At 47.1% G+C, this 24,399-nt stretch overlaps 1 protein-coding gene across 3 annotated transcripts in view; it reads left to right on the forward strand.

Annotated features, from left to right (window-relative positions):
* The window catches only part of RNFT2 (ring finger protein, transmembrane 2), a 122,841-nt gene that overhangs the window by 47,023 nt on the left and 51,419 nt on the right, over positions 1 to 24,399 (forward strand). The gene's annotated exons all lie outside the window — the stretch shown is intronic.

Below are 24,399 nucleotides of genomic sequence, written 5' to 3' on the forward strand. Positions count from 1 at the left end.
GGCACTTCACACTCAGTGACTCATAGGATCTCTACAACATCTCGGGGAAGTGGACCCTGTTACTCCTACCATCCCCTTTCTCAGATGCAGAAAATGAGTCTGAATACACAGTTCCTGTCGCAGGCAGCTCCTCCAGACAGCTTTCTATCCAGGCCTGCTAACTCTGCCCTCCCCACGCCCTTCTGGACGAGACCACCCCTTGTTGGTTTCCCTAAACCCTGCCCACACTTTGTAAATAGCACAGGTATTAAACTCTTCAATTACCTGATTTTAGTATGCCAGGACCCTACTCACTCTACAGTGAGATTTCCCTCATGGCGTGAACGGAGTTTATGAATATTCAGGGCTAGTGTGGCTCATAGTAAGTGCTCAGTACATGTTGGCTACCAGGGTGATGCTTTTAAATCACTCCTATTCCCATCTTTCCTCCTCCTGCTGCTACCACAACCCTACCCTTCCAGATATACACACTTATTCCCATTTTACAGACAAAGACATTGAGACTCAGAGACCCCTCGGTTAGACGCTTGTCAGAACCAGGATTTGAACTCAGGTCTGCCTTATGCCAAGCCCTAGGGTTTCTCCCAGCTGTCTGACCTCTGAGAATCCTAGCCAGGTGATTGTTTTCATACGCTTTGTGTGATCCTATACTGGCTTCATGTTTTAGGGCTGGGAGGAAGCTTCTGGTTGGCCACCTCCTTGAAACATCTGCTCAGACCTCTCTCCCTTGTTAGATAATGACAGATCTAGCTAGTGAAGGTCTGAGAGCTACACTCTTGGCTTCCTGGGGACCACATATGTTGACCAGGAATAGGTTGCAGCCATCAAGGTGGACCAACTCCTGCAAAGGGGCACAGGCCGCAGCCACCTGAGGTACAAGGCACATCACCCTCACTTAAGCAATGACACCCCTCCCTCGCCCAGCTAGAGCCTGTCTGACCACAGGAACCCAGGATGGGGGGGAGCTTGGACTGATGCCAGCATTGAGAAGTGGCAATGTCTTCCACCTTTCCTTAGCACCTGTTGGCTGCTGGCATCTTGTTGTCTCTCCACAGCCCGCCAGGTCAGACAGAGGAGCAGGACAGGCAGAGCCCGCAGAGTGGCATGTGCTAAGTGACACTTGAGAACAGACTGTCAACAAGGGATCATTTTTCTGCCTGTTCTAGTGGGACCAGGAGTAACAACTGTAATAGCAAACCCTTAGAGGCTGCTTAACTGTGTACTGACCACTCTCCAAAGTACTTTATGTGTACAAACTCATTGAACCCCACATCCCTGTGATGGTCCTGTTATTATTACCATCTCATTTTCACAGATGTAGAAAATACAGCACAGAGAGGTTCAGTGACTTGCCCGAGGCTACACAGCTAGAGTTGAAGAGCAAAGTCAGACCACCAGGCAGTCAGGCCTCAGAGTCTGAGCTCTTAGTCTCTCTGCTGTGGTCAGAACAGAGGCACTGTCCACTTACTGAACGAGTGGGGCGTCATACAGATTCACTTCTGTAAGGAGACTCAGAGCTGAGAATGCAAAGTTAGACCAAGGCCGCCTAGGGGCCTCCCTGGCTCTCACTACAGCTCATGCTCTGTGGTCTGCAGCATCCACCGCATGTGCACCCTCCTCTTACAATTCCCCAGTTCAGCTCCAGGGAGAAGGTCTGATTGGCCCAGGTTGTTTTTTTGTACTGGCTATTTCATAGGTCAGCAGCTGGCCAATGAATGGGCTGTGCGGGGTCATGTGCCTACTCCTTATCCAGTCAGCTCTTGCCAAGGGGAGGCCGTGTCAGCTGGTGTGAAAAAACGTGGCTGCCTAAGGGGACTCTTTCAGTTGGAGCCTGGGTTGAGCCAGGCAAAACAATGAGGCATAGTAGACCCATTTTCAAGAAGGAGCTCAGGATCTTCCCCAAAGCCTGGGCCTCTTCTCATTGTTCTAGATCTCAGAGTGTAGCACCACCCCTTTGCTCACATCAACAACCTTGAAAGGACCTTTGACTCTTCCTCTTTCTTCCTTGCTTCTTCCAGTCAGTAACCAAGTTCTGTTCATTTTGCCTCCTCAATGACGTGGGAGCCCATCCTTCTTCAGTATCTCCACTGCCACCACCCTAGTGCTCGCCACCATGAGACCAAAGTAGTCTCCCTCTATCTGTCCACTCCAGCCCCCTCCACCTCATTCTTATCCCTGCAAGGAGCAGGATTCTAAAAGAACATTAATCTGATTGTCCTCTCCTATCACTTCCCCTCACCTCCACCCAACTTAAGCCCTCTAGGGGCTGCCCTTGTGCTCAGGACAGAGACCAAGCTCCACAGGCAGGCTACAAAGCCTACCCAGCCGGCCCCTGCCCCTGCCACCAGCATCGCCCCCTGCTACTAGCATCACGCCCTACCACTAGCATAACTCCCTGCCACCGGCATCACCCCCTGCCACTCCTTGGCTCACCTGTTTCTTCCCTCTGCCCTCCTCCCCACCCCACCCCCTGTCTCCGCCTCTTACGCATGCCCTTCAGACCCCCAGAGATGCTCCTCCTCCAATGGATCCTTGAGGCTTCACTTCAAAAGTCTCTTCTAGCTCCCCTTAAGTCCAATTCTTTCATAGCATTTCTGATTACCGTGTGTGTGTGTGTGTGTGTGTGTGTGTGTGTGTGTGTGTGTGTTTGAGACAAGGTCTTGCTCTGTTCTGATTAACGTGTGTGTGTGTGTGTGTGTGTGTGTGTGTGTGTGTGTGTGTGTTTGAGACAAGGTCTTGCTCTGTTCTGATTAACGTGCGTGTGTGTGTGTGTATGAGATAAGGTCTTGCTCTGTTGCCCAGGCTGGAGTGCAGAGATGCAACCCTAGTTCACTGCAGCCTCGACCTCCCAGCTCAAGCGATCCCCCCAGCTCAGCCTCCTGAGTAGCTCAGTGCACCACCATGTCTGGCTAATTTTTTTATTCTTCTTAGGGATGGAGCCTCACTTTGTTGCCCAGGCTAAATCACTCCTGGACTCAAGTGATTTTCCTGCTTCAACCTCCCAAAGTACTTGTGTGATTATTACATTTGTTCCTGTCTCCTCACTGTCTGGAAGGTCTGTTTGCCCACGAGTGTATCTGTGAGACCTGGCCCAGCGTTGGGCACTGGGCAGAGCTCAATAAATGATGAGTAAGTGAAATGGCAGAGAAACTGAAGTTAGCTCAATCCTGCCCTGTGCCTTCTGGTTTATTTTCAGCAGACAAAAATAAAACAGGAAAGCTGGGCATGGTGGCTCACGCCTGTAATCCCAGCATTTTGGGAGGCCAAGGCTGGCAGATTGATTGCTTGAGCTCACGAGTTCAAGAACAGGCAGGGCACCACGGTGAAACCCCGTCTCAACAAAAAATACAAAAAAAAAAAAAATTGGCTGGCCATGTTTTACATGACTGTAGTCACAGCTACTGAGGAAGCTGAGGGGAGAGGATTACTTGAGCCTGGGAGGCAGAGGTTGCAATGAGCTGAGATTGCGCCACTGCACTCTCAATAGAGGGCAATAGAGCCAGCCTCACAGTATTCTTTGAGGTAGGTACTGGTTATTCTTATTGATGGATGAGGAGATGAAGGTTAAGAGATCAGATAGTTCTTTTTTTTTTTTTTTTTTTTTGGACGGGGTTTTGCTTTTGTCCCCCAAGCCTGGAGTGCAATGGCGTGACCTCAGCTCATTGCAACCTCCGATTCTCAGGTTCAAGTGATTCTCCTGCCGCAGCCTCCTGAGTTGCTGGGATTACAGGCACACACTACCACACCCGGGTAATTTTTTGTATTTTTAGTAGAGACGGGATTTCACCATGTTGGCCAGACTGGTCTTGAACTCCTGACCTCAAGTCATCCACCTGCCTCAGCCTCCCAAAGTGCTGGGATTATAGGCATGAGCCACTGCTCCCGGCTGAGATCAGGTAGCTCTTATAGTCATGCAACTGCTCTGTGGTGGGGTCAGGATGACAGCACAGGTCTTTACAACTTCAAGACCCCAGCTCTGCCTCAAAGGAATGGGTTTGGGACAAGGTAAGGAAGGCAGGCATTTGATGCTGACTTATCACCTGGTGCTTCTGGGTTCTGTCTAGATTCTTTCTCATAGTCCACCTCTTCCAAGGCTCTCAATATCCCTGAGATAGAATTCACTGTCACCTCTTTCTGGATGAAAAACTATTAATTTCCCATAGTTGCAGTAGCAAATTCCCGCAAACTTGGTGGCTGGAAACAACAGAAATCTGTTCTCTCACAGTTCTGGAATCCAAAATCGGTGTCACTGAGCCAAAATCAAGGTGTCAGCGGGGCTGCACTCCCTCCGGAGGCTCAAGGAGAGAATCTGATCCTTGTCTCTTTGGGCTTCTGATGGCTCCTGGTGTCCTTGGCTTGTGGCTACATCACTCCAGTCTCTGCCCCCATGGCCACATGGTCTTCTCCTCTTCTGTGAATGATGTCTCCCTCTGCCTCTTCCTGTAAGGATACCCGTGACAGTGTTTTCAGCCCAGCTAGATAAGGCAGGGAAAGCTCCCCATGCCAGGATCTTGATCACATCTGCAAAGACGTGATGATTTTCTAAATATTGTCACATTCACAGCTTCCAGGTATCCTTGAGTGGCCATTATATCCTTTACTGCACTGAGGCTGAAAGAGGTGAGATAATTTGTCCAAAAAACACCCAGTTGCTCAGTTATAGAATCAAAATGAAAATCAAAGTCTTCCAAATCCGAAGTCCATGGCCACTTCTGAGGACCAGGAGATTATCTGCCAGATCAGCCAGGTGCTGGAGGGCCTGGGCCATTCCTAACCTGCAATTTTCCAGCCGTGGTACCTTGAGCAAGTCACTAAACGTGAGCCTCTTCCTCCTGAAGAAAACTGAGATGTTAACAGTAGCGTTCTTGAGATACCGTGAAGGTAAAAAGACTTGGCGGGGCACAATGGCTCACACCTGTAATCCCTGCTTTGGGAGGCCAAAGTGAGAGGGTTGAGGCCAGGAGTTTGAGACTAGCCTCGGCAACACAGCAAGATGACATCTTTATAAAATACAAATCAGTTTGCTGGGCATAGTGGCATGCATCTGTAGTCTCAGCCATTTGAGAGGCTGAGGTGGGAGGATCGCTTGGGCCCAGGAGTTGAGGTTGCAGTGAGCCATAATCATGTCACTGCGCTCAGCCTGGGCAACAGAGGGAGATGCTGTATTGAAAAAAAAAAAAAAAAAAAAAAAAAAAAAAAAAAAGATATAATGTGTGTGGATGAAATGAAGAATTATCACCTGGAGAGGAGGCAGGTGAGGCTTTGCGGACATCCCCATGGGTCCCACCTCCCTGTGTGGCATACTCACCCTACTCCCTCTTTCCCTCCCTTACTCCGTTTTTTGGTGCTCCAGACAGACCCTACTTCTTTTGCTTCTTTATACTCATTAACTCGCCCCATTCTGCAGCATCCCTATGTGATAGATGCTTTTCTTATCCCATTTTCCAGATGAGAAAATTGAGGCACTGAGACATTGAAAAACTAGCCTAAAAGCTTCTAGAGCGGGCTGTTTGCTGCCCTGTCTTCCACCTGCACCTACTGATTCATCTGCCTCAAAGACCCTTCCCTCCTCCTCATGTCTTGATAACTCCTGTTCCCTCTGCGGATCACTGCCTCTTAGAAACCTTCCCTGCCTCTTCAGGCTAGGGATGTGCTCCCATGAAGAGTCCTACAACACCCTCTACTTCCCCTATTCCAGCACCCATCACCCTGACTGTAATTGTTCATTTAATTGTCTGCCTTCTCTGCTTGATTGTAATCTCTGTGGCAGCAGGAAATGAGTGCATCTAGCTTATTTGTTGATGGATCATCAGTATCTGCTGTGTACTCAATTGTGTTTGTTGTAAGTATGTATATATGTGTGTTTGAGTGTATATATATGGATGGGTGAATGGATATATAGGTAGGTAGATAGATGAATTAGATGACTGTCTGGGAAGTTTGGTGGATGGATGGTTGGATGGATAAATGGGAGGAGAATGGGTAGATGGATGGATGGATGGATGAACAGGTAAGTGGATGAGTAAATGGGAGGAGAGTGATGGATGGTGGATGGATGGATAAATGGGAGGAGAGTGGATGGATAGATGGATGGATAAATGGGAGGAGAGTGGATAGATGAATGGTTAGATTGGTGAATGGATGGATGGTAGATGGATGGATGGGAGGAGAGTGGATAGATGGGTGTATGGATGGGTAAATGGTAGGAGAGATGGATGGATGGTAAATGGTAGGAGAGATGGATGGTGGGTGGATGGATGGATGGATGGATGGGTAAATGGAAGGAGAGTGGATGGATGGGTGGGTGGATGGGTAAATGGTAGGAGAGTAATAGGTAGATGGATGGTGGGTGGATGGATGTATGGATGGGAGGAAAGTGAATGGATAGATGGTGGATGGATGGGTGGGTGGATGGATGGATGAATGGGAGTAGAATAGTTGGATAGATAGTCTAATAAGTTATAATAACTCACTACCTCCTCTTATAGGAACAACGAGAGCTTGGATTTCATTCTCAGCTCAGTTCAAACCTCTTATAGTTGGTAGGTCTCAAAACACTTCTTTCATAAAGACACAGAAACCTATAAGCAAAGTAGTGCTCACTTCTCTGTGCTAGAAAAGACCATGTGGGGCCTTTGAAAGAAATCTGGCAGCCACACTCATAATAATAAACATGACTAAATATTGCTGAGCACTTATTATGAAGCAATGCCATTTGTTCAAGAAATATTTACTAATGCCAGCTATATGCCCCACTCTGTTCTGGACTCCGAGGATACATCAGTGAACCAGTAAATAGAAACCCCTGTATTCCTGGAGTTTATAGCCTCCCAAAGACATTGTCTCTTTTAATCTTAACAGTCCTGGGAGGGTAGATGCTGTTGATATCTCTTTTCACAGAGAGGAAACTGACTTAAATAACTTGCCAAAGAGTGCAAACCTTGCAGTAACAACACTCATCACAGTGGGAGCAGGCAGTGTGGGGCCAGGCTTTCACGTAGGCAGGCAGGGCTCTAATTCATTTCCATCTGATGTCAGCCTTATCAGGGAAATACTGTTGCCTTGATTTTTTGTTTTCTTATTGAGATACAATTGACGTAACATAAAATTAATCATTAAGCTGGGTACAATGGCTCATGCCTGTAGTCCCAGCACTTTGGGAGGTCAACTTGGGAGGATCTCTTGATCCCAGGAGTTCAAGAACAGCTTGGACAACATGGCAAAACCCTGTTTCTACCAAAATACGAAGATTTAGCCGGGTGTGGTGGCACTCACCTGTAGTCCCAGCTGCTTGGGAGGCTGAAGTGGGAGGATCACTTGAGCCCAGGAGGTTGAGGCTGCTTCAGTGAGCCCTGATCACAGCACTGCACTCCAGCCTGGGCAACAAAGGAAGACCCTGTCTCAAAAAAATAAAATAAAATTGCTGGGCATGTGGCTCACGCCTGTAATCCCAGCACTTTGGGAGGCCAAGGTGGGTGAATCACGAGGTCAAGAGTTCAAGACCAGCCTGGCCAAGATGGCGAAACCCCGTCTGTACTAAAAATACAAAAGTATTGGCTGGGCACAGTGGCAGGTGCCTATAATCCCAGCTACTTGGGAGGCTGAGGCAGGAGAATCACTTAAATCTGGGCAGCAGAGGTGTCAATGAGCCAAGGTCACGCCACTGCATTCCAGCCTGGGTAACAAAGTGAGACTGTCTCAAAAAAATAAAATAAAATAATAAAAATAAAAATAAACCATTAATCATTTTACAGTACGCCATTTAGTGGCATTTAGTACGTTCACAGCGTTGTACAACCACCACCTCTGTCTAGTTCCAAGACATTCTCATCACACCAGAAGGAAACCTGGTCCCTGCTAAGCAGACACATTCCATCCCCGCTTCCCGCGGCCTCCTGGCAACCGCCAACCTGCTTTTTGTGGCTGTGGATTTGCCTATGCTGGACATTTTGTGTAAGTGGAATCATACACTATATGGCCTTGTGTGTCTGGCTTCTCTCTCTCCGTGCTGTGTTTTCAAGGTTCATCCATGTTGTAGCATGTATCAGCACTTCATTTCTTCTTCTTTTTTTTTTTTTTTTTTTTTTTGAGACAGAGTCTCGCTCTCTTGCCCAGGCTTTAATGGAGTGGCATGATCTTGGCTCACTGCAACCTCCACCTCCTGGGTTCAAGTAATTCTGCCTCAGCCCCCCAGAGTAGCTGGGATTACAGGTGTGCGCCACCAAGCCTGGCTAATGTTTGTATTTTTGGTAGAGATGGGATTTCGCCGTGACAGGCAAGAGAGATCCTCCCAAGTTGGCCTCCCAAAGTGCTTGAACTCCTGACCTTGGGTGATCCACCCACCTCGGCCTCCCAAAGTGCTGGGATTACAGGCATGAGCCACCCTGCCCAGGCTTCATTTCTTCTTATGGCCAAATAATGTTCCATTGTGTCGATAGACCACAATTTGTTTAACCATTCCTCCATCAATGGACGCCTAGGCTGTTTTCGCTTTTTGGCTATTCTGAATAGTGCTGCTGTGAGCTTTCGTAGATGAGTATCTGTTTGAACACAATATTTGGTGGTAAATACCTAGGCGTGGAATTGTGAGTCATGCTATAATCCCGTGTTTAGCTTTTTGAGGAACGGTCAAACTTTCCCACAGCAGCTGCGCCATTTCACATTCCCAGTGGAAGAAAATGAAAACAGCAAGAGGCTACGGAAGCAGCCCAAAGCCACATTGCTCACAAGTGGCTATGTGGAGATTTGAACTCAGGCAGTCCCCTGCTCCAGAACTTCTGCCCTGAGTTATTAGACCGTACTCCCTCCCACGTATGTTCTCTGAATTCATTTGGAGAATTTTCTTTCTTTTTTTTTTTTTTTTTTTTTTTTTTTTTTTGAAACAGAGTCTCTCTGTCACCCAAGCTGGAGTTCAGTGGCACAATTTTGGCTCACAGCAACCTCCACCTCCCAGGTTCAAGCGATTCTCCTGCCTCAGTCTCCCGAGTAGCTGGGACTACAGGCATGCACCACCACCACGCCTGGCTAATTTTTGTATTTTTAGTAGAGATGGGGTTTCGCCATGTTGGTCAGGCTGGTCTCAAATTCCTGCCCTCAGGTGATCTGCCTGCCTTGGCCTCCCAAAGTGCTGGGATCACAGGTGTGAGCCACCGCACCCAGCCTGGAAAATTTCTGAGAATTAATCGCAGACACAAGTCCTCATAAACCATTCATATAAAAGTCCCCCAAGTCCAGGCCAGAGCTACCTTACTTCCCTCTCCTTGAAACGGACACTGCTGGGGGCAAGGGGGCGGGGATGGACCCAGCACCCTTTCTTGTGCCTCCGAGTTGTGGGCGACAGTTATTAATGCCTCCCTGGCAACTGTCCAACTCCCTTTTTTTGATGATTATTATTTTATTCAGCGAGATTAATGTGCCAGGTCAGAGCATAATCCAGCCTGTAGAAAGTGATGTGAATAGTCTTCCCCAAGATAAATTGCAGGCTTGGAAAAGGTTCACAGCCTTTCCTTGCCTGTCTGAGTGCTCTCCCGAATCCTCATCAATCCTTGTCTGGGGAGAAGAAAAGGATGGGTCTTCATCTGCAGCTGGGGTGGGGATGCGGGGGAAAGACACATTTGTCAGGGACCCCTAATGGCTCACAGCACAGATGCTCTTTCCTGGGCCTCTGCACCATCCACTGAGAGGGTGGGTTGGTTTTTAATATTATAATTATTATATTGAAAGAGCTTTTGGTATTTGGGTTGGCTGATGGCCCTGACGTGTGAGGCTGGGTGAGCCACCTTGTCTGGGGACTTTGGGAATCTCTCCATTTTCTGCTTTTTCTTAATCATCCCACTGCCAACGCCAATTCCCACGTGACTTGCAATGCTGGAGGGTCTGTCTGGAATCCTCACACCTGGGTCTTCTAGGAGAACTGTGCTCATTGGCCAGCCAAGACGGGTTAAAGATGGCATCGATGGATCTTCAGCCTCAACCCCAGAACCATCACACTGGCTGGGTGTCTTGAGCTGCCGCTTGTCATTATACATACAGATAGCTTTTTTTTTTTTTTTTTTTTTTTTTTGAGGCAGGGTTTCATTGCTGTTGTCCAGGCTGGAGTGCAGTGGCCTGATCTCGGCTTACCGCAGCCTCAACTCCCAGGCTCCAGTGACCCTCCCACCTCAGTACCCCCCATGCCACCATGCTCAGCTAACTTTTAAATTTTTTGTAGAGACGGGGTCTCACTGTCTTGCCCCAGGCTGGTCTCGAACTCCCGGGCTCAAGCGTCCTCCCACTTTGGCCTCCCAAAGTGTTGGGATTACAGGCGTGAGCGACTGTGTCTGGTCCACATAACTTCTGTGTAACTCGTATGTCTTGCACTTGCCTGGCCTGGCTCCTACTCTGCCTCTCTGCCATCATCACCCACAACTCTGTTTCTTGCTCACTCGGGACCAGCCATACTGGTGACTTCTCTGTGCCTCCAAAGCCTCCAGTGCCTGCCTTCTCAGGCTTTTGCTCTTGTTGTTCCCTCTCCTGGGAGCAGTTTTTTGCGCAATGTTCCCATGGGCGTCTCCTTCCTGTCATTTGCATCTTGAGTCCAATGTCACCACCTCTGAAAATTCCTCCTTAACTGCCCTGCTGAGAGTGGTTTTCCCTACCCTGCACTATTCCACCATCATTTTATATCTTCCTAGCGTGTATCAGTATCTGAAATAATCAGATTGTTTGTCTTTATTAATTTTCTGTCCTTCCCCACGAGATTGTGAACTGAAAAAGACCTAGGGGTCTTTGCTCTTGACTCACAGGGAGTGTACCACTGTGGGCTGAAAGCGCTTCAGAGGGGCACTGTGGCTCATGCCTATAATCCCAGCACTTTGGGAGGCTGAGGTGGGAGGATCACTTGAGCCTAGGAGTTCGAGACCAGCCTGGCAACATAGTGAGACCCCATCTCTACAAAAAATTAAAAACTTATCCAAGCATGCTGTTGTGTGCCTGTAGTCCCAGCTACTCAGGAGGCTGAGGTAGGAAGATTGCTTGAGCCAAAGAGGCTGAGGCTGTAGAGAGCCGAGACTCTGCCACCACACCCCAACCTGAGCAACAGAATGAGACCCTCTCTCAAAAAAAAAAAAAAAAAGCCTCACATTAATGATCTATTAGACGGTTTCAAACCAGGCCGGGGCTGGGTGTAGTGGCTCACTCCTGTAATCACAATACTTTGGGAGGCAGAGACAGGTGGATCCCTTGAGGGCAGGAGTTTGAGACTAGCCTAGCCAACATGGCAAAACCCTGTCTCTACTAAAAATACAAAAATTAGTTGCACGTGGTGGTGCACACCTGCAATCTCAGCTACTTGGGAGGCTGAAGTGGGAGGATCACTTGAGCCCAGGAGGTGGAGGTTGCAGTGAGCCAAGATTGTGCTACTACACTCCAGCCTGGGTGACAGAGCAAGACTCTGTCTCAAAAAGTAAAGAAAAACAAAAACCCAAAACTAGGCCAGCTTATTTCCCACCACATAGAGTTCTCCTCAGCTACTGCCCCTGTCTCACCAATTCTGCTGATGTTATTCAGGGCCTATTTGCTTACAGGGGCAGTGCTAGATCCTGAGAATATAAAAATAAGTAAGACATCACTTTGTCCACTTACTTGATACTCTGCGAATGAAACTTGGTTTTATATTAATCTAACCCAAACCTAGGTAAGAAGGCAAATCCTCTGTCCCAGAAACATACATAGAAACATATCATATACTCCTATTCCTATAAGACTAATACTAATTATTCAACATTTGACGTGTCCACACTGCCTCTTCCTTTTATGAAATGAGGGCTGGGTACAGTGGCTCATGCCTGTAATCCCAGCACTTTGGGAGGCCGAAGCAGGCAGATCACCTGAAGTGAGGAGTTCGACACCAGCCTAGGAACATGGTGAAACCCCATCTGTACCGAAAAAATACAAAAACTAACTGGGTGTGGCAGTATATGCCTGTAATCCCAGCTACTCCAGAGGCTGAGGCAGGAGAATTGCTTGAACCCGGGAGGCAGAGGTTGCAGTGAGCCAAGGTTGCGCCACTGCACTCCAGCCTGGGCGACAGAGCGAGACTCCATCTCCAAAAAAAAAGTTCCCCTTACCCCGAGATCCCAGAGCTCTGCTGTCTAATATTAGCTATAGGCCACGTGTGGCTCTCTAAATTTAAATTAATTACGTTTAAAATTGAGTTCCCCAGTCACACCAACCACGTTTCAAGAACTCAAATGCAGATATGGTTCACAGCTACTGGGGTGGACAACATAGAGGTAGAACATTTCTATCCATGCAGAAAGCAATATTCTAGAATGTTCTTAGGACAGAGTTTAGTTCAGCTTCCCAAAAGTAAAGGTATCAGATGGAGAAACATAAAAGTGGGCTTTTCTCTAAGAACACTCTACAAGTCCCTTGTGCAGGGAGACAATACTGCAGAATAGAAAGAACACAGGCCACGCCGGGTGCCATAGCTCATGCCTGTAATCCCAGCACTTTGAGAGGCTGAGGTGGGCAGATCATGAGGTCAGAAGTTCGAGACCAGCCTGGCCAACATAATGAAACTCCGTCTTTACTAAAAATGCAAAAATTAGCCAGGCATGGGTGGTGTTCGCTTGTAGTCCCAGCTACTTGGGAGTCTGAGGCAGGAGAATCACTTGAATCCCGGAGATGTAGGTTGTAGTGAGCTGCGATTGCACCACTGCACTCCAGCCTGGGCAACAGATCAAGACTCCATCTCAAAAAAAAAAGAACACGGGCTGGAATCAATGAAACTGGGTTCAGAACCTAGCTTCCTGACTTATTCCTCAGGTAACCTTGGACACTCTTGAAGCTCCCAGCTTCTTCATCCCTCCAGTGGTCATTTCTTTTTTCTTTTTTTTTTTTTTTAATTTTGAGACAGAGTCTCACTCTGTCACCTAGGCTGGAGTATAGTGGTGAAATCCCGGTGCACTGAAACCTCCGCCTCCCGGGTTTGAGAGATTCTCCTGCCTCAGCCTCCCAAGTAGCTGAGATTGCAGGTACCCACCACCACTCCCAGCTAATTTTTGTATTTTTAGCAGAGAAGGGAGAGAAGTGTTCTTACCATGCTGGCCAGGGTGATCTTGAACTCCTGACCTCCAGTGATCCACCTGCCTAGGCCTTGCAAATTGCTGGGATTACAGGTGTGAGCCACTATGCCCAGCCTTTCCAGTGGTCATTTCTATCTCTTAAGGGTTGTCATAAGGGGCAAGGTCAGGTATCCAGTTGTTGGGTGGTTACTAGGACTGATTGTATCAAAAACAAGGAGAGGCTTAGCTGAACTAATTTCTCTGAATAACAGAACATTTGACCAACTTGCCATCTTTTCCATAAGGATAGGGAGGAGAGCCCTTCCCTATCCTAAATCATCTTAACTAAGTTCTGGCTCAGTAGGCACAGCCAAATCCCTGGACAAGAGGTTCCAGTAGGGTGAAATTCCATGAGCTCTCAATGCTATTGGTTTTTCTCTAAGCACAGGGGAGGGAGGTGGGGAAGGTGGACAAAAATAAGAAAGGTGGTTTTCTCTGACATGAGAGCCAAGAGGATTCATGGGGCTTTTGGTGCCATTAAAATTCCTACATTTGGCCTGGTTCAGTGGCTCACGCCTATAATCCCAGCACTTTGGGACCAAGGCAGGCAGATCACCTGAGGTCAGGAGGTCGAAACCAGCCTGACCAACATGGAGAAATCCAGTCTCTACTAAAAACACAAAATTAGCCAGGTGTGGTGGTGCATGCCTGTAATCCTACTCAGGAGGCTGAGGCTGGAGAATTGCTTGAACCCGGGAGGTGGAGGTTGCAGTGAGCCGAGATCGCGCCATTGCACTCCAGCCTGGGTAACAAGAGTGAAACTATGTCTCAAAAAAAAAAAAAAAAAAAAAAAAAATCCCTACATTTTCCGGGCTCTGTATCCAGCACTTTTGCTCTCAAAGTGGTTTCCCATTGATGGAGGCATCTTCGCTCCTGGAGGTCATGCCTTCCCCTCTGCCCACCTGCTCTTCTCCCCATCAGACATCTGTCTATGCCAGGGCACGTCTCAGTATTCTAGGTCTCAGCTGTGGTTTCGGCTGCATGACATTCTGTGTGTAAAGACACAAGTGCCACATCCTGGAATAAGAACTTCAAGAGGAGCCAGCTATATTTGTTCCAACTACCCACACACGGGAGCTGGAAGAGGCTTAAGAGTGATTCCCAACTAGGGGGATGTGGCAGTTTCTGGAGTCATTTTTAGTGGGGGTGGAGGTGGGGGCTGCTATTGGTATTTAGTGGACAGAGACCAGGGGCGCTGCTGAATATCCTACAGTGCACCAGACAGCCCCCCACTGCAACCAGGAATTATCCAGCCTTACATGTCGGTAGTGCTGAAGTTGAGAAACTCTGGGTTAAATGTGTGCCCTGTGGCCCTGGGTCAGCTCTCCGAATGCTGTGGACTGAACTGTGCCCCCGGAAATATATATGTTGGAGTCCAAACCCCAGGACCTTAGAATTTGGGTATATTTGGAAATAGTGTCTATAAAGACAGCCAGACGCGGTGCCTCACACCTGTAATCCCAGCACTTTGGGAGGCCAAGGCAGGTGGATCACTTGAGCTCAAAAGTTTGAGACCAGCCTAGCCAACATGGTGAAACTCCATCTCTACTAAAAATACAAAAATTAGTTGGGTGTGGTGGTGAGCGCCCGTAATCCCAGTACTTGGGAGGCTGATGCAGGAGAATCACTTGAACCTGGGAGGTGGAGGTTTCAGCTGAGATGATGCACTCCAGCCTGGGCAACAGAGCAAGGCTCTGTCTCCAAAAAAAATAATAATAATTAAGTTAGAATGAGGTCACTAGTGATGAAGGGCAGGCAAGCCCCCAAAGAAGGACTTGGACCGTGAGGGTTCTTGACTTTGCCTAAGAAAGAATTCAAGGGTGAACCCGTGGTAGGTTGAAGAAGGTACCTTTATTGAAGAGGCATGACAAGTTCACGCCATGTTACAGCACCGTGACTGCTCCTGGAGAGCAGGGCTGCCCCACAGGCAGAGAGTAGCTCCTCAGAGTAGCTTTGCAGTCATATTTATACCTACTTTTAATCATATGTAGATTAAGGGGCAGTTTATGCAGAAATGTCCGGGGAAGGGGTAGTCATTTTTGGGTCATTGGGTCATGGTCATGGAAAGGGTAACTCCTGGGTGTTGCCATGGCAATGGCAAACCAACATGGCACACTGGTGGGCATGGCTTATGGAAAGCTGCTTCCCCTGTCCCTGTTCTAGGTAGCTCTCAATTTGGCCCCATATCTGAGCCCCACCTCTGGAGTCAAGTCCCATCTCCTACCTCACTAGGATGGGCCCTGGTCCAATAGGACTGGTCCCCTTGTAAGAAGAGGAGATTAACACACAGACAAGTACAGAAGAAAGATCACGTGAGGACACAGGGAGAAAATGGCCACCTACAAGCCAAGGAGAGAAAGGCTTCAGAAGGAACCAGGCCTGCCAACACCTTGAATTCTGCCTTCTAGCCTCCAGAACTGGGAGAAAAGACATTTCTGTTGTTTAAGGCACCCAGCATGTGAGACTCCTAGGGAACTAGTCCACTTGCAGATCAGCTTAGCTTCAGTCCTTTTCTCTTTTGAGAGTGTTTCTGCACCCATTCAGATGTTTCCCAACTTTTTTTCTTTTTATTTTCAGACAGAGTCTTGCTCTGTTGCGTAGGCTGGAGTTCGGTGGCACGATCTCAGCTTGCTGCAACCTCCACCTGAGTATCTGGGATTATAGGTCCACGCCACCATGCCCAGCTAAATTTTGTATTTTTAGTAGAGATGGGGTTTCACCATGTTGGCCAAGCTTGTCTCAAACTCCTGACTTCGCGATTTGCCCACCTCGACCTCCCAAAGTGCTGGGATTACAGGCGTGAGCCACTGCACCTGGCCCCAACTTGTTTTTGTTTTTGTTTTTGTTTTTGTTTTGAGATGAAGTCTCACTCTGTCACCCAGGTTGGAGTGCAGTGGCACGATAGCTCACTGCAACCTCTGCCTCCAAGGTTCAAGCAATTCTCGTGGCTCCGCCTCCCAAGTAGCTGGGACTGCAGGTATAAGCCACCACACTCAGCTACTTTTTGTAATTTTAGTATAGGCTAAGTTTCACCATATGGGCCAGGCTGCTCTCAAACTCCTGACCTCAGATGATCCACCTGCATCAGTCTCCCAAAGTGCTGGATTACAGGCATGAGCCACCATGCCTGGCCTGTTTCCCAGCTTTTTACCACTGTCAAATTATTGAGGATGCTTTACTTTTTAATAGGTAGTATAATCACAAGGTTCAAAGGTCAAAACTTTAAAAACAGAATATGATGAAATGTCTCCTTTCCTCTCGTAGCCCCAGACACCCGCTTCCCATCCTAGAGAATATAGTATTACCCCTGGATCTTTTCATAGCTGTTGTATACACATAGAAGCAGGCCAGGCACAGTGGCTCACTCCTGTAATCCCAGCACTTTGGGAAGCTGAGGCAGGTGGATCACTTGAGGCCAGGAGTTCAAGACCAGCCTGACCAACATGGCAAAACCCTATCCCTACTAAAAATACAGAAGTTAACTAGGCATGGTGGCGTACACCTGTAATTCCAGCTGCTTGGGAGGCTGAGGCATGTGAATGGCTTGAACCTGGGAGGCAGAGGTTACAGTGAGCCAAGATTGTACCACCACACTCCAGCCTGGTCCACAGAGCAGGACTCTGCCTCAAAAAAAAAAAAAAAGAAGCAAATATATGTGTATATTCTTTTTACTCACCTTTATGTATTCAAATGGTATGGTAACATTCTATATACAGCACCCACCTTGCTTTTATTACCTCCCCATCAATCTTGGAGATTGTTCTGGATAAATACATAGAGAAAACACTGCACAGTGGTTAAATGTGTGGAAACTGGAGCCAGATTGCCTGTGTTCAAATCCTGTTTGAGAAACCCTTTGCCATTTACCAGCTTTGGAACCTTAGCAAGGTAGTTTGCATCTCTTGCATTCATTTTCTCATCTGTATAATGGAATCATAATGGTACCTATCTGTATGATTATTATTATTTGAGACAGGGTCTCAGTCTGTCACCCGGTGTGAAGTGCAATGGCATGATATTAGTTCATTGCAACCTCAGCCTCCCAGGCTCAAGTGATTCTCCCACCTCAGCCTCCTGAGTAGCTGGGACCATAGATGTGTGCCACTATGCCCAGGTAATTTTTCATGTATTTCTTTCTTTGGTAGAGACAGGGTTTCACCATGTTGCCCAGGCTGGCCTTGAACTCCTGAGCTCAAGCAATCTACCTGCCTCAGCCTCCCTGAGTGCTGGGATTACAGAAATGAGCCTCTGTGCCAGGTCCAATCATAATAGTACCTATCTGTATTAGTTTTCATTTACTGCCTAACAAATGACCACTGACTTAGCTGCTTAGAAAACACTTATTTATTAGTTCACATTTATTAGGTCAGCGGGGCCAGGTGGGCTTTTCAGTGTTCTGCAAAGGGTCTCACAAGGCCACAATCAAGGTGTTGGCCAGGCTGGGCTCTTATCTGGAGGTTCTGGAGACAAGTCTACTTCCAGGCTTATTAAAGTTGATTGAATCAGTTCTGTATGGTTGTGGGACTTGAGGTCCCCCATTCTTGGTGGCTGCCAGCTAGGTCACTCTCAGCTCCTAGGAGCCAGTCTCTAGGCCTTATACACAGTTGCCACCATCTTCAAGCCAAAAGCAGAGTGCTAGTTCTTGTGTTTGACATCTCTCTGACTTACTTCTCCCCCAGCCCAAGAAAACTCGGTTTTTAAAGGGCTTAGGTGATTAGATTAGATTCACTGGGACAACCTTCCTGCTAACTAACTAAAGGGTAACTGATTAGTAACCTTAATTATATCTGCAAAATCCTTTTTGTGGTATGGCCTATAATATGAACCAGATGTGATAGCTCATTGCCTTCACAGTCCTGGGCATTAAGATGGGAAATTTGGTGGTTACCCACCACACTACCTCAGAGGGTTGTTGGAAAATACGATTGCACATCTCCTAGTATTCAGTATATACAAGTTAGCTGTATCTTTTTTAACAGCTGGTTGTGCATATTATGGAAGTTGTTTGGATTTATCAAGGATTTTTTTAAAGGGATTCCTTAGCTGGGCACAATGGCGCATGCCTATAATCCCTTTTTTGGTAGAGACAGGGTTTCACCATGGGAGGCCAATGTGGGCAGATCACCTGAGGTCACCTCGTCATTACTAAAAATATGTCCCTTGAAACTTACAGTCCAGTGATGAAAATGATGACTTGGATAATTAGGCATAGTGTGGTGATACAGTTTGGATGTTTGTCCCCTCCCCATCTCATGTTGAAATGTGATTCCCCAATGTTGGAGGTGGCGCCTAGTAGCAGGTGTTTGGGTCATGGGGGTGAATCTCATGTGAATGATGTGGTATCCTCCCCAAGGTAATGAGTGGGTTCTTGCTCTATTAGTTCTTGCACGAGCCGACTGTTTAAAAGAGCCTGACATCTCTTTTGCTTGCTCTCTCACCATGTGACACACCGGCTTCCCTTCACCTTCTGCCATGAGTAGAAGCTTCCTGAAGCTTTACCAGAGGCCAGGCAGATGCAGGTGCCATGCTTCCCCTACAATCTGCAGAACCGTGGGCCAAACTAAACCTCTTTTCTTTATAAATCACCCAGTCTCGGCCTTGCGTGGTGCCCACGCCTGTAATCCCAGCACTTTGGGAGGCCAGGGTAGGCAGATCATTTGAGGTCAGGAGTTCGAGACCAGCCTGACCAACATGGTGAAACCCTGTCTCTACTAAAAATACAAAAAATTGACTGGGCACAGTGGCTCACATCTGTAATCCCAGCATTTTAGAAGGCTGAGATGGGCAGATCACCTGAGGTCATGGGTTTGAGTCCAGCCTGGGCAACATGGTGAAACCTTGTCTTTACTATAAATTAAAAAATCAGCCATGCGTGGTGGCTGTCACCTGTAGTCCCAGCTACCCGGGCGGCTGAGGCAGGAGATTCACTTGAACCCAGGAAGCAGAGGTTGCAGTAGCACCACTGCCTTCCAGCTTGGGTGACAGAGTAAAACTCTGTCTCAAAAAAAAAAAAAAAAAGGTTTAAAAATGGAAAAAATTAGCTGGCACAGTGGTGCGTGCCTATAATCCCAGCTACTTGGGGAGCTGAGTCAAGAGAATTGCTTGAGCCCAGGAGGCAGAGGTTGCAGTGAGCCGAGATCATGCTACTGCACTCCAGCCCAGGCGACAGAGTGAGACTCCATCTCAAAAAATAAAATAAAGTACCATTTGACGGATAAAATACAGGCTCAGGGAGGCCAGCCAGTTTGCGAAGGGTCACTGTGCTGGAAGGTAACAAAGTAGGACTTCACTCAGCTTGACAGGGTGACAATAAGAATAACAGATGATACATCTCGGGTTCTCTTCTTGTTTGTGTACTTACCCACTGTGCAAAGGCCTTACTTGCATGATTTCATTTGGCCTTCTCAGCAATACTCTAAGAAGGTAGGTGCTGTTATTGTTCCCATTCCACAGATAAGGAAACTGAGGGCCAGCAAGGGAACGCCACCCATCGGTGAGCAGCAAAACCAGGGGATGCTGAGCCCAGGGGGTGCCTGTCTGCCTGCAGCTACTAGTGAGGACGTCCCTTTTCTCATCATCATGTTTTACTGGAACAGAAGAGAAAGCCAGCGAGATACTCATCTTTATCAATGCCCATATGACCTGATATTTAGTGGGCTCTATGCTTTTGCAAAATGTACCTCCCTTTCCGTTGCATGAACTCTAGAACGTGTAGCAAGAAAAGCAAGTAATTGTCTCTCTCTGGCAGCCCTGTGGAATCGTCAAAAGAGCACATACTGTACTCTAAAATTAAACCTAGATGCAAATTCTAGCTCCTTTTCTCTCTGGGGCCTTGATTAAACTCATTGAGCCCCAATGTCTCTGTCTGTAAAACGGTAATAGCAGGACTTAACTCATAACACTGTTGTGAGAATTAAATGAAATAACACAAGTCAAGCACTGGCTGGTTAGTTAATTACTGTCATTCCGAGGAAGATACGTGAGTAAGAAAGTTAGTCTAACCAAAGTCAGGAGGGAACAAAATACCGTTTACCAAACTATGTTTCTGGCCCCTTAGGGACATGTTCGTAGGCATTTTATTTGTTTGTTTATTTGTTTTCTGTGTTTCTTTTGAGACAGAGTCTCACTCTGTTGCCCAGGCTGGAGCGCAGTGGGCTCACTGCAACCTCTGCCTCCCAGGTTCAAGTGATTCTGCTGCCTCAGCCTCCTGAGCAGCTGGGATTAAAGGTACCCACCACCATGCCTGGCTTCTTTTTGTATTTATAGTAGAGGTGGAGTTTCCCCATGTTGGCCAGGCTGGTCTCGAACTCCTAACCTCAAGAGATTCACCTGCCTTGGCCTCCCAAAGTGCTGGGATTACAGGCGTGGGCCACTGCACTCATCCTAATAGGCATTTTACAGAAAGGTGTTCAATGGTCAAATAACTTTGAGAAATGCTCTGTACATTATCCCCCACTCACATATTCACACATTAAAGTCTCTGAGAAATCCCTCAGTAAAGAAATTCATTTCACTTTGTTTTCTGTGACACATTCCCAACTTGTTAAGCATGGATCCCTTTTACTGAGGACCACAGTATCTTGCAGACTCTAGTTCAGGAGTTGGCGAACTACAGGTGGCCCAGTGCTTGTTTTTGTAACTGAAGTTCTATTGGAAACCAGTCATGTCCATTTATGTTTGTATTGTCTGCCCCTGCTTTGTCACTGTACTGTGGCAGAGTTGAAGAGCGACGACTCACAAAGTCATGTCTCTGGGCTCACAAAGCCTAACATATTTACTGTCTGGTCCTTTAAAAGCAAAGTTTGCTAACCCTGAAGTTAGTGTAAAGATGGGGACAGACATTGGGAATGATGTGGCCACAAGACAGACAATGCCACCAGGACCTGGGAGGAGCAAAGAATGACTTTCTTCTCTAGAGTCTCCGGAGGGAATGTGGCTCAGCCAACACTTTGATTCATGCCCAGGAAAACTCATTTTGGACTTCCAGCCTCCAGATCTGGGAGAGAATAAATTTCTGTTATTTCAAGGCACGCAGCATGTGGTACTTTCCTATAGCAGCCGCAAGAAACTAATGAATAGGCGGGCTGGGTGCGGTGGCTCACGTCTGTCATCCTAGCACTTCGGGAGGCCGAGGCGGGAGAATCACTTGAATTCAGGAGTTCGAAACCAGCCTGGGCGGCATGGTGAAACTATGTTTCTACCAAAAAAAAAAAAAAAAAAAATAGCCTAGCATGGTAGCACCTGTCTATAGACCCAGCTACTCAGGAGGCTGAGGTGGGAGAATCTCTTGAGCTTGGGAGGCAGAGGTTGCAGTGAGCCGAGATCATTCCACTGCCCCCTAGCCTGGGCAACAGAGCAAGACCCTGTCTCAAAAAAAAATTAAAAACAAATACACAGGTGTTTATGCCACTTGTATTTGCCAGAGAAGAGAAGGATACTGGTCCATCTCATGAGTGACGTTCACAACAGCAGAGGAAGCACCTGGTCTTGTTATGCCAGCAAGCAGCGGAGATTCTAGCGGCCTCCGGGCGCAGCCAGCCCCACCCGCCACTGGGGTGAAGTTTTACCCTCTGCCTCCTCTTGTTCCAATTGTCATTAGTTGCCTGTATACATCTGAGGTTTTTCGTTTTTAGGTTATTTTTGAATACTTTACAATTATAAAATATTTCAACTATACAGAAAATAATATATAATGGAGATCTCCACACCTACCATTGAGATTCAGAAGATGTGAAACTTTTCCATGCTTGCTTCAGATCTTCCTCCTTCCTTTTAGAGAAAGAAGAGCCACTCTCCTGCCCCCACTTACATCCGCTGTATTGTTTCCTGTGTGTATGAATTAGGGTATCCCAGGTGCTGCTACCAACACCACCAAAGTCTCAAAGGTGTAGCCCAGCATTCTTTTCAGCTCAGCATAGTCCAGGGTAAGTTGGCCAACGTGCTCTGCTCCATGCAGTCATTTAGGGATCATGGCTTCTTCCATGGCGTGAAATCACCATCCCCCCTGATGTTCAGTTTCTCAACTTGAAATGCACATAAAACTCATCTGGGGAGCTTTGAGTAGCAGCATCAGGGGGCCAATGAGGGAAGGGAAACTGGAGAATTGCATGAAAGTTTTTTGGCCCACGCCAGTGGCGCAGACCACTTTCACCCGCATTCTTCCCTTGGCTAGGACTCAGAAGGCTCCACCTAACAGTGAAGAATATGGGAAATTTGTCTTGCTGAGAGCCTGGGGAAGATTAAGTGGGACTTGGGGAACCCATGACAGTATCTCTGCCACATCCTTTGAAATGTGTATTCCTTTTCTCTTGTTCCCTGGAGGTTACCACTAATTCTTTACTTTTGCCACACATATTTATGTCCATAAGCAAAATATGGTGTTGGTTTTGGTGCATAACAAATTAACATAGCTTATATTCTATGTACATCCTTTTGCAACTTGTGCTGTTACACAGTGTTGTGTTTTTGAGGTTTGTGTGTATTGGACTAGCAGCATGAGCATCTGGCAACTTGTTAGGAACATAAAGCCTCAGACCTTACCCCAGACTCATGGATTCAGAAACTGTGGAGGTGAGGCCAGCAGTCTGTGCTGTACCAAACCCTCCAGGTAATCTGAATGCACACTGAAGTTTGATAACCACAGATCTTTATTAGTATGTGGAGCTCTAGCTCTCAGCTTATTCATTTTTCAGTGATGTATAATACTCTGGTGTTTATTCATCCATTTCTCTAACTCATGAGCAGTTAGATTGTTTCTTTATTTACCATTATGTATAGTACAGTAATGATCATCTCACTACATCTGCACAAATTTCTCTAACATTGCCATCTAGAAATGAAATTGTTGAATTTTAGGACTGAGTATCTTCAGCTTTATCCAGAATCCCCAGACAGTTCTTTCTCAAGAGGCTACAGCAGGCTGGGTGCAGTGGCTCAGGCCTTTACTTTGGGAGGCCAAGGCGGGCAGATGACTTGAGCCCAGGAGTTCGAGACCAGCCTGGGCAGCATGGCAAAACCTTGTCTCTACAAAACATACAAAAATTAGCCAGGCGTCATGGTGCCCGCCTGTAGTTCCAGCTAGTCAGGAGGCCGAAGTGAGAGGATTGCTTGAGCCTGGGAAGTAGAGGCTGGAGTGAGTCACGACTGCACCACTACACTCCATCCTGGTGATGAAGTGAAACCCCGTCAAAAACAAATTTACACTTCTTTTAATGCTGGGTACAAATTGTTTTTTCTTGTTTTCATTTAAGCTTTTAGCATTACTTTGAAATCCCTCATCTTCAAGGAGTACCAGAAGCACATTATCAAGAAAGGGTTAAGAAATTGTCTTTCTTTTTTTTTTTTTTCTTTTAAGAAGTTTTAGATTTAAACATGGATACAGAACCTGGCTTCATCACGTCCTCTGTCACCCACTGCTTGGTGGGTTACTTCTTGATGTTTGATTTTTCCTTGCCTAACAGAGACAATGGCTGGCAGCTTTGTCTTCCTGATCTTGATGGGAGTGCCTCTAGGATCCCTGTAACTGACAAGGTTCTCCAGAGAAACAGAACCAGTAGAATATATATACATAGAGAGATTTATTTTTAGTAGAATATATATACATAGAGAGATTTTTCCAGCCCCTTCAGTCCTGCAAGGCAAGCAAGGGGCTGGAAAATCTGAAATCTGTAGAACAGGCTAGCAGGCTGAAAGCTCTTGGGAGGAGTGGATGCTGCAGTTTTTTGTTTGTTTGTTTGAGACGGTCTCGCTCTGTTGCCCAAGCTAGAGTGCAGTGGTGCCATCTCGGCTCATTACAACCTCCACCACCCAGGTTCCAGCCAAGTCTCATGCCCCAGCCACCTGAGTAGATGGGACCACAGGTATGAGCCATCACACTAGCTAATTTTTGTATTTTTTGTAGAGACGGAGTTTTGCCATGTTGGCCAGGCTGATTGATCTCTAACTCCTGGCCTCAAGTGATCTGCCTGTCTTGGCTTCCCAAGGTGCTGGGATTACAGGCATGAGCCACTGTGCCCAGCCCTAATGCTGTAATCTTTAAACAGAATTTATTCTTCTTCGGGGAAACTTCGGTCTTGTTCTTATGGCCCTTCAGCTGATTGGATGAGGTTCACCCAGGATATCAAGGAAAATCTTCATTGCTTAAGTCAACCGATTGTAGCTGTTAACCACATCGACCAAATACCCTCACAGCAACACCTAGATCAATGTTTGATTACATAACTAAATACTATAGCCTAGTTAGCTGAATCGAGACATGAAACTAAACATATAGTCCCTCATTAAACGAGAGGTC

This window comes from Sapajus apella, unplaced genomic scaffold, assembly GCF_009761245.1.
Source record: "Sapajus apella isolate SASKATOON/1434 unplaced genomic scaffold, GSC_monkey_1.0 scaffold2, whole genome shotgun sequence".
Lineage (NCBI taxonomy): Eukaryota > Metazoa > Chordata > Mammalia > Primates > Cebidae > Sapajus > Sapajus apella.